Consider the following 14,344-nt stretch of genomic DNA (forward strand, 5'->3'; position numbering starts at 1 on the left):
CAAGAACTTCTGGAGTTTTCAAGGAACTGAGAGACTAGTGACTATATTATGTCCAATCTTACGTCAAACTCGGCACCTTCAAAGTATAAATATGCCTACATTTGCCCAGTCAAACACACAGTGGTTTAGGAGCAGATCGACTAACTACTTGCCCGACGCCCTGCTGCTGCAAGTGCCGAAGGAAGCCGACCCTCCAACACTGAAAAGAAGCGGTCTTTTCTCTTGCCGAGAAATCCAGCCCCGGTGTTTTCCAGGCTACCCTTGCGGGTTGCTAGGAGATTGAGTCCTGAGAGAGAGATACAAGACCTCTAACATTCTAAAACCAAGGTACGGAGCTGATTAGATCCTTAGAGAATTCTTGGAACAGATTCTTGGCAAAAAAATCACTAGACTTAAGCTATACCACACTTACTCCTCCCTCGTACTAGACCTAGGTTAGGTACACCAGGGTAGGCGTATTATAGAAGCACCAGTTGAGAACTTTTAGCCATTATTTTATCACTGTATGTATTTTATGTATTCTATGTTTATGGCTTAGAAACCATATCATGCTTTTACAGTACTATTTTATAATACTATTCGTATTATATGCCTCATACTTCTTAACTAGCATTTCAATTGTAGCAGTGCATTTCTTATGCTTAAGAAATAAGACTGTTCAATAAATACTTTTATTGAAAACGCCCGTCTCTCTATTTCTAAGCAACTCTGGTGAAACGAAGCATGCACGAATGACTGAGTGAAATAGCCGTCTATTGTTTCCGCGACTCTAGAGATAAGTTTCATTCTGGGGAAACAAAGTTGTCATGTTATATGGTTGTCCGAGACTAATCCCTTCTTGTTTATTCAAGAAAGTTTCTAGTGAACTCTGAGCTAGCTGGCACTCACAATTAAGTCTAATATATACGAAGAGACCTAGTTGAGTTCAATCCTACGTCTAAACTATAGTATATGTTATTCCAATGCGCAGAGCCTATTATGAATATAGGAACTACCCTAAATGGCGCCCAACGTTTGGTAAGGCAATAATTTAACGCTAGATACTAGAGTAACTCAGTCGTGCTTTTCACACAGACCCCTTTTCTCCCGTAAAAACTCCAAAAGACGTCTGGAGTGTGTGAAAGGATAATATCTGCCAAAACTGAGTAGGACGAAAAATCCTATGTATAGTTTTTGGTTTATTCAACATTGAAGGATACAGCGTTCCAAAATATTGTGCACCTAATCTTTGTTTCCTTGAAACTTGTTCTGCAAACTCTCAGCCGACTAAAATGTCGGATAGTGATACCGAAATAGAGAGAGCTGCAGCAGCAGCTCAAGCGGCTTTATATGACGCTGCTATCTTAGAAAATGACACAGATGCCATACTGCTCCCGGTAAATGTAAGGAAAAGTGTAACTTACAGACTCATGAATAATGGAGTATCATCAAAGGGTGGCAGGGTAATCTTTGTCATAGAAGCACATGAATATCGGCAGACAGAGGTATTCTATTCATGGATTCAATTTCCAGCAGCTAATGCGAGAACACGTGGGTTCCACTACTACAAAGCAGAGGAACCTCCAGCGGAATACGTTCCTTTCGAGGACGTTGAAATTCCATTAACTTACCAAGAGCATCAGCTAGGCGCCCTAAAACATCAAAACCACATTACCAGGCTCGGTCCACTAGGTAGACCAGAGGCAACATGGCCGGTACTAGTCAGCTATACACCTCATCCAGCCATTGAAAGGATGTCAGATGCACAATTAATAACTCAGCTAAAACAGTTAATTAAAATACATAGACAATTGGTTCAATATGTCATGTGGACATTAACAGTCCAACCAGCTGTAAGAATTCATCAGCATACCCCGCACCAGGGTAACACAAATAAAATTACACCACAGACTATACAGTCAGTCATTGGTAAACTACCAGCAAAACGAGAACAAATTCCGTTCTGGTTAGCACAAAAAATTACTCAGATAGAGGCAGTATTTCCTGATAGTACACCTCATGGGAAACACAGGATTCTGACAATCTGTTTACCTATGGGGATTACACCACATGTAGAGGATTGTGACACTTGGGGCACAGTCTTTGCTTCAATCTGCACTAAAACACATGGTGTGCGGTCCATGGCAGTGATACCAGACGTTCTAAGACATATTCAAAATGAATACGGTCCAGAATCGGCCTTAAATCTAGGTATGAAATAACTGAAAGATTTCAAACAGGTCTCGGCTATACTATTAGCCAACATTAGAGGTGAAGCAGCATCAGTGGCAATCCGCCAGAAATGAAAAGAAACAGACATTACTGAGCAACTGTATGAGCTTGCTAGAATTATTGAAAAATCTTATGAAAAATTAGGAAGAGATAGTTAGGGTGGGAAAACAGTAAAACCCGAACTGACAGAAAATCCTAAAAAAGGTTTTATTAAAAATAGTCTCACTACACCTAAAAAGAAGTGGAAAAACAGTAAACAGACACTTCCTAGAGAGAAGCGTTCTCAGTCCAGAGGTAGGTCTCCCCAACGGGAGCCCTCTAACAAAAGGTGTAACCTTAGGAATAGGGATACTTTAGGAAAACCTGACAGATATCAAGATAATGACATACGTCCTTCTCGATCTTTTCAGACTTCCTCGCAGAAATCAGAAAGAAGAGGACGGTCAGAACACAAGGAAGAACGCGTCAAGTCCAAAGATAAAGAAACCGTTCACCGAAGTAAAAAAGCTAAATTTTCCAAAAAGAAGGTAGCAAGCGTAAAGATCAGACTTGCAGAGGATTCTGAGGACACAACTCAAGAACGGTGAGTCGGCCCAGACAATGCTAGACAGCTCAGCAGAAGTAACCATAGTTCGCAAGATCCTGAAGGGTCATCTGGAGACAGTGGACTTGAATGAATGCATTCATGTTGAAACTGCAGACACCAGGGTTAGTGTACCCCACAAGTTATATGAAGTAATACTCCTGATGGAGGGGGACATAACTAGAAAAATTAGAGCACTCTTTTGGGAGAAGCTCTCTAAGGGCATTGACATTCTTCTAGCTGAACAAGACTGGCCACCTGCAGTTGTCAGGGAGTGCCCACACGGCGAAGAGATAATTATGCCAGCCTTCTCAAATCACATTCCAATTCATAAAAAATATACATATGCCAGGAAATGGGCAGTAGCTCAAGCCCCAGCATTATATAAAAATCATGTAGGATGGGGTGAGGATTCTCCTCACCACAAAATCCAGTTAAAAAGTCAACCTACTGCACAAAGGCAGTATCCAGTAAAGCAAGAAGCTAAAAAACAAGTCAGGGAGATATTAAATCAACTTGAATACCAAGGGGTGATTGAAACATGCACCTCGTCAATGAACAATCCTTTGTTTCCTGGCTCCAAACCAGACTATTCATCCAGACTATTCATATCGTCTAGTTTTGGATTACAGACATTTAAACTCCTGTTGCAAAACTTTTGCAGTACAAAATGCACACAGTGCTGCACTGATGAATAACATTGCGCGCAAGAAATATAAAACCATATTAGATATTTCAAATGGGTTTTTCTGTCAAAACATTGCACCAGAAAGCAGGCATTTGACCGCTTTCTCAATCTTGGGGACACAGCAACAATTTTGCCATCTCCCACAGGGATTCAAGAATAGTCCAGGGTTATTTTCAGCCAGAGTAACAGCGTTACTACAAATGTATGATGATGATGAGGCATTATCTTATGTCGATGACATCTATGTTACAGATGACGATTTGGATAGGCACTTGAAAAGAGTAAACACCATAATACTTAGGTTTGTTTCAGAAGGGTACAAATTCAATTTTAAGAAATCTCGAATTGCCCACCTCAACGTCCTATTCTTAGGATACGAGTTATCAAGTGAAGGCAAAAGCTTGGCAGCAAACTTTCTTGAGAAATGTGCGCTGCTCCAACCTCCTAAAACGCTGAAAAACGTAGTCAATTCTAGGTTTCCTGAATTTTGGAAGAACTTACGTTCTGAATTACGCAGAAAGGGTTAAACCTCTCTACGAACTAATCAAACCTGATCTTAAACCAACAAATTGGACTAAAAACCATACAGAAATTTTGCGTTCAGTACAAACAGACATGTTAGCAAAAACAAAATTACAGACACGCGAAAACAAGCGCAATCTTGTGATCCGAATCATCCCAGGGAGATGCGGATTCACATACCTGACCTTTAATGAAGGCGAAAAGGTACCAATAGCATACAAATCACACATGTACACACAAGCTGAAATGAAATTCACTTCAACAACAAAAAATTCTGACAGCGGTTCAAACTGCAGTCGCAAAAGAGAGAGCTCTAGCACAGGGTAAACGCTTAATGATTGTTACGCCTGTACCTGCCTTCGAGGCAGTGACAAAAGCTAGCATCCAAATGCAAAAGCTTTACATCCAAGATGGATACAATGGGTGAACTCTCTTACTGCAACAGACGTTGAATACGTGTTTGACCCCCACTTGAAGACACAAGAATTCCGACAATACGAATATGAATGTCCTCTGCCGACCGAAATTCTGCCTCTAGAACATTACAGATGTATAATCTATACAGACGGATCAGCACAGCCCGCAATTGGGGTTAAACAAGCCTATTGTGCTGCGTGCGCGATCGTTAAAGGTAGTTGGCGCGAAGGTAAATTCAGACCTATGGTCACTAAAACTCAATCACTCGGAGACTGTACAGCTCAGTGAGCTGAACTATAGGCTTTTAAGATGGCGCTTGAAAATACCGATCGCTAATAGTGTGCGATTCGTATTTCTGCGTTGAATCTTACAACGAAAATTTGCATAACTGGGTTAAAAACATGTTCAAAAATTCAAAAGGTCGTACAATCAAGCATAATAAACTTTGGGAACAAGTAGTTCTTTTACAAAAAGAACTACAAATGACGTGATTCATAAACTGAGTCATCAGCGTGATGGCGTTCACGTTGCAGGGAATTAATTGGCTGATGAAGCCGCGAAGGCAGCTGTACAAACGGCTTCCGTAGCTACAATAAAAAGCTCAAAAAAAGAAATAGATGGTGAAACGCTAATAGCAGTAAAAGCTTCAATGGATGGAAATCATGCAGCGTTACCTCTAAACTATCCACTCGGTAATACATACATAATTGAGGCAAACTCCGTTCCTTTTGCTCAAATCCCTGGAGTGGGGGACAGAGTAATTCTAAACAGGAAGTTGAGGGCTTACTTGGTTCAAGAAGCACATATGGGAGAGGGTCTGAGACATCAAGGGATCTTGAAATCTCTAATAGAATTAGAAAAGATGTGCTGGTGGCCGGAATTAGGAGTTGACGTGTACAATTTTGCAATTTATTGCCCTAACTGCAATAGAGATCGCAGCAGCGAAAGCCACCAGTTACCTGACTACAGAGTAGCCAGCCCAGTCCAGATTCCGTTGCTAGACAGCATTAGACTATCTACACGCAAACGTTATATTGAACGAATGCGGCCCCATAACTACTAGGACAAGATTTATTTGGATGTGGCCCCAGCGCTCGGCTGACGCCAGAACTGTTATAAAGGATTTGCGAGTCTTTTCGGCACATACGCAATAGGCATGCTACATTCTGACCAGGGTCCTGCGTTTAGCTCCCGAGCTTACAAGGAGGCCATGGCTACCTTGGGCATTGCATTGTGATATTCTAGTCCCTTCCATCCTGAGGGTAATGCAGTAGTGGAAAGAAAAAAACGTGACATAAAGCAATCCATAACAGCTAAGGTATTTGGTTTGGGTGAAAGGTGGGTCAAACATCTACTAAGTGTCCAACGTAGTCTTAATAATCTGCCAAGAAATCCTCTGGGTGGAGTCACTCCGTATGAACTAATGTTTGGTACTAGAATGATAATCGAAGACCTCGATTGTCAGACTTCAGTGGTGGAACAAAAACCCTTTGATGTCAAAGATCGTTTGGCTGTTTTACAGGACTTAAATGAAACAAGAAGAAGTCTGAGTAATACCATACAGAAGCAAACGACCCCTGAAGAAAAACCACCTGTCCCAGCAAGGCCTGTCTGGATTCCAAAGATTGGGGATCTGGTCAGGGAGAAAATTGCGGTAAACAAGGAATTTGGGCCTTCTTACAGAAAAGCAGTACCCAGTCTTGGCAATCCAAGGAACAAGATCAGTAGTACTACCGCCCCATGCTGGTAAAAGGGAGAACAGAGTTGTATCCATCGACCTGGTCAAACCACAACATGTGGCCGATAATAAGTAGTAGGCCCAGTGGACTCCCGAGAAGTAGCAGACGACCAAACCTTGCTACAATCCAAGAGGTTCAAACTGAAAGACTTATCACTTTTGATAAACCTGCAGTACGAAAGGAAGGACTATGCAACAAAGCCATGGAACAGGTACCTCTGGAAACCCAAATAACAGTTCGTCAAGACACGCCTGTCTACAATGATGTGACATCTAACTATGAAAATATGGCGAAACATGAAACAGCTCCAGTGATTTCAAGTAATCCTGATGCAATCCCAATAATTGACAGAACTGCTTCTGGCTACTTTATCAACTTCGATAACTTTTCTGAGGATCCCAGTGAACCTGATGATAAGCCAGCAAAGACAAACTTCAAGGAAAAAGTCGCAGAACTCCTTCGTCTAATGAAAAAAACATATCTGGTTTCACCATGGATTGAATTTTGGATTGGATTAGGTGTATTTTTCCTCCTGCGCTGGCTCGTACTAGTGTTAAGCTTGGGAAGGATAATTGATGGAAAATATAGTACTATGGACACAGCAAGTAAGAAAATCAACTTGGTCCTGAAACCTTACAAATCATCTCATCGTGAAATAAGAAGCCTGTCAGCAGTAAACATCAGAGCCATTCCTATACCTGGGGGTATAGCATGGGATAGAACTGATTATGACATCTATGGTCCAGTGGAATTATTGAAGATTTCACATCTGTTTAAGGTTTCTTTGAGTGACTTTGTCACAGCCAGTACATTTTTGATGATTGGGACTTTGAGACTGTTAACAACATGATGAAAGATTTAGAAATGTCAGCTAAATTTACAGAACATGACTACTTAGAAGGGTCGTCAGATTATGAACAAATGTATTGTTTTAATCATTATGGTCACAATTATTTGCATAAATCTGTAAGTCCTAGAAATGTGTTTCTTTACAATCAATGGGAACATTGCCCAACGCCGCCAAAAGGCAGTTATAAAACATTTCAAGAAAAGTTTTCGTACTTCTCAGGGTTTAATGTTTCCAATCCAGAAACGTTTTAATTTAAAAATATAAACAAGACAGGTATGAAAACAATGTTGACCAATACTAAACAAATTTATTCTGCAAACTTTTATGCTCAGCTGTCTACATTAGGCTTTGACTTTTGGAAAGACAACATTGAGACAAAAACTGTCTGGGGCACAAAAGACTGGCAGGTACAAGGTTTAGAAGCCCTGTTCAGAGCCTGCATTACACCAGAACAAATAATATTTTTGAATGACACTTTTCAACAAACTTCATGTCTTGGCTTAGCTAAGGTAAAAGATTTAAATAAACCGTCTATACCTAAACCCACATCTGACAGTAATAATGCTACAGAAAAGGAGGTAGACGTACCCTATATTTTAAAACAGAACATAACAAATCCTGAATGGTTAATCTGGCCAACAGACACAAATAACTGTCAAGATAGATTCCTGAACAAAACACAGGGTTTCAAAATGAATAGGCCAGATCCAAGATATTCCCAGAGACAACATTCAGGGATAGTAACCACTTACAGTGTAGGGAAACTGTGCCTTGAGTGGCTTCAGAAATCTACACTTCCAGAAATAAAACAACACTTATCTTTACTTAAAGAAAGCAATGATTTGTGAAATTTCTTAATAGGGCCTCGCAGAGCACGGCAAAAACGTTTCATATACGCTGGAATATATGCCGCATACAACAAAATATGGAAAGTGACGCAAATGGAAACTGTAGAAAGAATACGAGAAATTGATCGTATTAATTTAGAAAAAAGCCTATCTGTAGTGGACAATGGGTTAACGACTCTGTCCTCCAGAATGTATTCTTTGAACAGCATTGTGTCATCTGCAATTGACATTATAGAACAAGACTTGTTAATGTTACAACATGGCCAGTCTCAATTACGTTCTATCATGCTGCTAGGCCGGGCGTTGCAAAATCTGCGTTCAGGCTATGTGCCATGGCATCTAATCAATACCACGTCATTGTTTGCTGTATTTAACCTTACAGATAAACAGATAAACAAATGTCTTTGGCACAAATAGGAGCAGACTATACGGTGCTGAGCATTGAAAAACTCGAAAGATTACAATTAACAGTTTCTGAGAAACATGCCATTGAATGGATAATTCATGGCACCATTACGATACCTGTGACGTCCTTCCTGTTTCAGTATTGTCTGGAGCATATACCAGCGGGCCTGTACTAAAGGTTGGGTAAAGAATAAATTAAGTCGACCTGGGTTTTACCATACACACACAGATGTTGGAATAGGGGACATGAAGTATTCCTTAGTGGTAATAATTGCAAAAACTCACTGAGTGGTACACTTTTGTGCCAGGGTATTATTTTGCACGGAGCCTGCGACGGTTCTGCAAATAACCTCTCATGCCACCTGCACGGTTTCCCCTCCACAGCAATAGTACCGATTTTCAGGCAGCTATCCAATGGGAGCTACGTTATGATGAATGATCACAGCTGTTGTGGCATGTTGCCAGGAAAATGTTATCTTGTAACTGTGTCCTCAACGGTCACTTGTTGTATGCAAGTATTGTATCCAAAAAGCGAGACGGAAAGGGAGACGGCTTTATGGCCTTCACTGAATATCTCTTCTATACGAATTGATACTTTAAGCAGAATAAAAGACATTCTTTTACAAACAAAAAGGGGCCACTGACCTCGTCTAGAGAAACGTATGATCTGCAAGTAGCAAGGTCTTCTGCAGAGATACATGCATTATTATTAACAAACTGCCCAGTACATTTAGCAGAAATGTTAAGTCAAATCTTAAACATGTCTGATACCAGCGGCATCGCACATGTATTTAAGACTATTTTTTCGGGACTGTTAACACCATTCGAAGCAGTCCTCTGCATTTTTCCAAATTTCGTGCACTCTGTGTTCGGCGGCCTATCTCTCATCTTGAGACTAGTAGCAGGAATTCTATTTTTATTCCTTCTGCTTCAATATGGCAAGTCCGGCCACCAGCAACACCCAGACCTCCCTGGAACAATGCCTTCTTGCCATGAGGTATTGTGAGAGGATTTCACAGATTCTTGGCTTGGCTCGTTTAAGAGATCTGAACACAACCTGCTTTCTTTCGTTCAGACCAATCTGGCAAGATTGCATCTTACCTGTTCTTCGATGCCTGCTTTGCGGACAGGGATGCGTGTTGGACATTTGTCTTACACTTCCATCAGTACTGCCATCGGATGTTGACGCTTTGCTAGGTCCTGTAACGGCTTGCATGCATCGTGTTGCCCCCAACGGCTGCCTATTCTGATGACGGAATTCATTGAGGTCTCACCGGCAAGTCTAACTGAGGGTGAGATACGAGAAACTACAGGGTACACAGGTACCATCTACTATGGACATTGCTAATGCATCAAACGCTGACTGCAATGATCCACACTTCTGCACTTTTGATCTGCTAACTGAAGTGGTTCTACTTTCACCTACTACGGTAGATGGTTTCTTTGCCAGCCTAGATGATCTGATGTTTTCTCCTGACACTCCTGAGAATAACTTTTGAATTACCCTGAACTCTGCAATTCGGCCTTCATTTTTCAAAAACTGAAATATAACTTTTTGGCACAGAGTAATGTGCTTAAAGTAGAACTATTCTTAGAGAACAAGATTTCGTGTTTGAACTTCCTGAAAAGACAATATTTGGCTTCAAACTCGAAAACAAACACAGTTAAAAAACGTATGCTTTGGGATAGATTTCAGGTATCAAATTGATGAATGTACTTTCGTTTTATTTAATAAGAGGATATAGACACATAATTTAATGCTTGATTTCAAATGACGCCTATAACTTTTGCATACAGTATATACTCATTTCATGTGCACAAGCCTATTCAAATGCATTTTTGTATTTTGATGTGGGATTGTGAACACTTTGCTTTAGATATGTTCAGTGCTTATGTATTATTGAACTTAATAATCGTGGAGTGGGTGTTATGTGGGAATCTAGGATCCTAGTGAAATTTTCCCGATTCATGCCCATATATAAGTATAATTCACCCAATCCTTATATAGGTATAAGGAATCATTACCTTATTTAGTCTTAGCCTGTGCAGCCCAAATACGGCATGGCTACTTCCGCTAAACTCCGAGAATCCACAACGATTTCTTGGAAAAACCAGCCTTCAGCAGTCAGGTATCTCCCACTGCTTGAATACTAATTTATCCAAGAACTCCTGGAGTTTTCAAGGAACTGAGACACTAGTGACGATAATATGTCCAATCTTATGTCAAACTCTGCACCTTCAAAGTATAAATATGTCTACATTTTCCCAGTCAAACACACTGTGGTTTAGGAGCAGATCGACTAACTACATGCCGGACGCCCTGCTGCTGCAAGTGCAGAAGGAAGCCGACCCTCCAACTGGCGCACTGAGAAGACGCTGTCTTTTCTCTTGCAGAGAAATCCAGCTCTTCCAGGCTACCCTTGCGGGTTGCTGGGAGATCGAGTCCTGAGAGAGAGATACAAGACCTCTATCATTCTAAAACCAAGGTACGGCGCTGATTAGACCCTTAGAGAATTCTTGGAACAGATTCTTGGCAAAAAATTACTAGACTTAAGGTACACCACACTTACTCCTCCCTCGTACTAGACTTAGGTTAGGTACACTGGGGTAGGCGTATTATAGAAGCACCAGTTGAGTACTTTTAGCCATTATTCTATCACTGTATGTATTTTATGCATTTTATGTATTCTATGTTTATGGCTTAGAAACCATATCATGCTTTTACAGTACTATTTTATAATACTATTCATATTATATCCCTCGTACTTCTTAACTAGCATTTCAATGGTAGCAGTGCATTTCTTATGCTTAAGAAATAAGACTGTTCAATAAATACTTTTATTGAAAACGCCTGTCTCTCTATTTCTAAGCAACTCTGGTGAAACTAAGCATGCACGAATGACTGAGTGAAATAGCTGTCTATTGTTTCCGCGACTCTAGAGATACGTTTCATTCTGGGGAAACAAAGTTGTCATGTTATATGGTTGTCAGAGACTAATCCCATCTTGTTTATTCGAGAAAGTTTCTATTGACCTCTGAGCTAGCTGGCACTCACAATTAAGTCTAATATATACACGATAGAGACCTAGTCGACTTCAGTCCTACGTCTAAACTATAGTATGTTATTCCAATGCGCAAAGCCTATTGGGAATATAGGAACTACACTACAGATGTCTGTGGGGAGCACCAACAAGTCGTGTCAACTGCAAACAGCGTGGAAAGCGAAGAAGGTGCAGTGTCGGCACCAGCAAGGTCCAGGTGACTCATTTAAAGTAGGAGAGTTAGAACAGGCCCGAGCAATCAGGGAAGCCCGCTTAAAACAAAGAAGACCCTCAACAAGTCCCAAAGGCTGGAGGCAATGGAGTCGCAAGAGGACCTTGCGCAGCTCACTAAAGGCCCACGATGCAAGTGATGCGGTGAGGACGAAGATCTTGGTCACAGGAGATGGTTGAGGTTGGGGCTACTAGGAGCCCAAATATCTTTGAGCAAGGAAGCCAGCAAGCCTTTGCCACAGCATGTCAAAGTGGTGCACAGGAGTTCGGTTTTTGAGGTTCCGACAAGGGATACTGACCTCAGACTTGGAGGGAGGTCAGGGCAGGGCTCGACGGATGTAAAGAACCACTACCTGTGGTGCTGAGCCTTTCAGAGTCCGTGGGAGCCCAGGATCAGCAGACCGGTCAGCTTCGCTGGGGTGCCTGCAGATGCAGGCAACTGACTCCTTCACTTCAAGGGAAATTCCTTCTTGTGTCTTGGATGTCCACCGGCCTTGAACGGTATCTGTATGGAGCATAGGCACGGGCGTTGCAGTAGAGGATCAGGGCGAGGAGACCAGGAGCAGCAGGAGTCTTCCTAGTTGCAGTCTTGAGGCCCAGACGGTCGAAGAAGCAGTGGTGTCTTGAAATGAATCTTGTTCCATGTCAAATCTAGGGACCCACCCACAGGTAAGCTCTTAGGTACCCTAAGGATAGGTTTGGGATGATTCAGGCTTCCCTCTCAGGGAAGCGGTTGGACAGTGGGGAGGATACCCCCATGTCCTTTGTTCATTTTAGCGCCAGAGTGGGAGCCAAAGGCTCCCTGAGCTGGCTTGAACTGGGCTATGCAAGGGGGGCACCAAATGTGCCCTTCAAACAGACTGAGTGGGGCTGGCAAGGGCTCCCACCCGGCCCCAATCCACTAAACCCTGTCTGGGAGGTGGTCACACCTTCCTGTGACAGGATGCTTGTTGGTCTGCCTTTCTATGCCCGAGCTTGGCTCAGTAACAGGTGGGTCAAACCGTGTCTCTGGTTGGCAGCAGCCATGTTGTGCTAGCCGGGTCTAGAAGACAGGTACTGGGAGCACTGATGGCCTTCCCGAGGAGCTTTACAGTGCATGGAATCATACCCTTTCCCAAACAAAATGTCCTTCCCACAGTCTCGTTTGTGTGCCCCTTCAATGATGGGGGAACATCTAAAAGGAGACAGCTAAACTGGGTGGGAGATTTTTATGTGTGTAATGGTGACTCTCTCACATAAAAAGTTGAGCCCACTCCGACCTGTAGGAGTCGGGATGGCCCTATGATGAAACATGTCACTACTAGAGTTAGTGAGGGCAATTAAAAGAAAAGGGTTTCTTTCCCTTCCCATCGGCAACAGCGGGTTGGCTTCGTATTTAATCCTCTCAGTAACGTTTTACCTGAGAGAGTCACTATTACACACATAGGATTCTCCCACCCAGTTTAGCTGCCTCCGTTTAGATATTCCCCCAACATGAAGGGGCACACGAAAGAGACGTGGGAAGGACATTTTGTTTGATTAAAGTTTCTAAAAGAGGGTGGACATGTCCTTTCTATCTTCGTGATTGAGGACCTCTCTACCCACCTTGGACCCCTGTGGTCCTAGAAATTTGTGAAACAAACATGGAATCATACCTCTCACACCTTTTGATACCAAACACGACAGGGTTTGTTACAGCTAGTTTAGAGATGGTCAACGCTTAATGACGCATGGCCACTCTTTTTATCGTAATGGCTGATGCGCTTACAACCTGGGAGAATAGACTCTAAAGGTTGTAGGGGTGTCCTGCTCCTGCAGCTGCACCCTCACACTTATAACCGAGCACCCTGCCTTCAGGATTGAAAGGCCTGCTTTAGGGGTGACTTATAGGTTTTTAGTGCAGTGACTTAAGATATAGGGACACCTATATCTTTTGTGAGTGGTGCTAGCACCAGCTTACACAGCCTGCAATGGCAGACCTGTAGTTACAGTTTGAGTGGTCTTCCATGGGTGGTATAATAAATACATGCTTCAGCCCATCGGGAATCCCTGCTGTCCCTTTGTCCTGAGTACCTTAGTACCATATACTAGGGGCTGGTAAGGGTGCACCAGTAAGTACTTACCATAATCAATTTAGGGAAGAAATCACAGAGACTGATGTCCCAATTAGCAGGATCCCAGTCAGACTAGTCAGAAACAGCATAGCACCAGGCAGAAATTGGGGGCAACCATAAAAGCAGATACTACTTTCCAACAGTATGCAATGGCTGAGTGAGGCTGACCCGGACCGTTGGGGCTCACTTATGTGATTCCATTCATGCTGACTAGAAGGGGATGAATATAAACTGACACTCTGCTACTCACCGTTCATTGTTTAAAGGACAAGTACTAATGTTCCACATTATCTTACCTGCCTACGGGATTTTTGAAGTCACTGTCCATCCTTGAATTAAGACCGGTTTATTTGCCTTCTTTAACCCCTCCCCTGCTGATGACTGAACCGCTCCGTCATCAGCCATGGTCGCGCTGTGCTGATGACGGAGCGGTTCCGTCACGGCCCGCTTGGCACGCCTGCGCGGTGCGGATTCCGCGCCTGCGCTGAGCGTTCTATTGAGTGGGCGGGCCGTGACGGAACCGCTCCGTCATGAGCACAGCGCAACCGACGCTGGTGACGGAGCGGTTCCGTCACCAGCATGCGCCCGCGGCTCGGCCGCCCTCCCCCTTTAGCACTGCGGCGGAATAGCCGCCGCGTGAAGGGGTTAATCTATGAAAAGTGTGAATGAACAATGTTTCTTTTATTTACAGTCTTTTAGCTCCAGCTTAATTCCTG

This window comes from Lissotriton vulgaris, chromosome 7 (assembly GCF_964263255.1).
Source record: "Lissotriton vulgaris chromosome 7, aLisVul1.2, whole genome shotgun sequence".
In the NCBI taxonomy this organism is placed as follows: domain Eukaryota; kingdom Metazoa; phylum Chordata; class Amphibia; order Caudata; family Salamandridae; genus Lissotriton; species Lissotriton vulgaris.